Below are 1,619 nucleotides of genomic sequence, written 5' to 3' on the forward strand. Positions count from 1 at the left end.
AATTAAAAATATTTTTGGATTTTTAATAATGAGGAATAATCAAAATGCAACTAAAATCAAATAAACAATGCATGCAAGACACCAAACTTATAAGTTTGTATACTATTGACACTAACAAAATGAGAACAAAACACTCAAGCCAAGAGAATTTAAAGATCAGAGTAAGTAAATCATCAAGAACAACTTGAAGATTAATGAAGACACATGCATGAGTTCGAAAAATGCAAGAAGAATAGAAACATGCAATTGACACCAAACTTAAAATGAGACTCTAGACTCAAACAAGAAATTTTTGGATTTTATGATTTTGTAAATTTTTTGTGCTTTTTCGAAAATTAAGTGGAAAAGAAAATAAAGGCATCAAAATTCTTAATGAGAATTCCAGGAATCATGCAATGTTAGTCTAAAGCTTCAGTCTAAAGAAATTAGACATGGCTAGCCAAGCTTCAGCAGAACATTGCATTCAAGAGCTAAATTGATGAAGATCAATCAGCTTTGGTGATGATAAGAACATCACCTTGAAACACTAGAATTCATTCTTAAGAACTCTGAAGAAAAATACCTAATCTAAGCAACAAGATGAACCGTCAGTTGTCCATACTCGAACAATCCCCGGCAACGGCGCCAAAAACTTGGTGCACGAAATTGTGATCAATACTTTTCACAACTCAAATAATCCCCGGTGATGAATCCAAAAACTTGGTGTTCAATACCATGGCATAAACATAACTTCGCACAACTAACCAACAAGTGTACTGGGTCGTCCAAGTAATAAACCTTACGCGAGTAAGGGTCGATCCCACAGAGATTGTTGGTATGAAGCAAGCTATGGTCACCTTGTAAATCTTAGTCAGGCAAACTCAAATGGTTATGACTGATGAATAAAACATAAAGATAAAGATAGAGATACTTATGCAATTCATTAGTGGGAATTTCAGATAAGCGTATGGAGATGATGCGTTCCTTCCGTCTCTCTGCTTTCCTACTGTCTTCATCCAATCCTTCTTACTCCTTTCCATGGCAAGCTGTATGTAAGGGTTTCACTGTTGTCAGTGGCTACCTCCCATCCTCTCAGTGAAAATGTTCAACGCACCCTGTCACGGCACGGCTATTCATCTGTCGGTTCTCAATCAGGTTGGAATAGAATCCAGTGATTCTTTTGCGTCTGTCACTAACGCCCAGCCTTCAGGAGTTTGAAGCTCGTCACAGTCATTCAATCATTGAATCCTACTTAGAATACCACAGACAAGGTTTAGACCTTCCGGATTCTCTTGAATGCCGCCATCAATTCTAACTTATACCACGAAGATTCCGGTTAAAGAATCCAAGAGATATCCACTCAATCTAAGGTAGAATGGAGGTGGTTGTCAGGCACACGTTCATAGGTGAGAATGATGATGAGTGTCACGGATCATCACATTCATCAAGTTGAAGAACAAGTGATATCTTAGAACAAGAACAAGCGGAATTGAATAGAAGAACAATAGTAATTGCATTAATACTCGAGGTACAGCAGAGCTCCACACCTTAATCTATGGTGTGTAGAAACTCCACCGTTGAAAATACATAAGAACAAGGTCTAGGCATGGCCGTGAGGCCAGCCCCCAAACGTGATCAAA

The sequence above is a fragment of the Arachis hypogaea genome, chromosome 7 (genome assembly GCF_003086295.3).
Source record: "Arachis hypogaea cultivar Tifrunner chromosome 7, arahy.Tifrunner.gnm2.J5K5, whole genome shotgun sequence".
In the NCBI taxonomy this organism is placed as follows: Eukaryota; Viridiplantae; Streptophyta; class Magnoliopsida; order Fabales; family Fabaceae; genus Arachis; species Arachis hypogaea.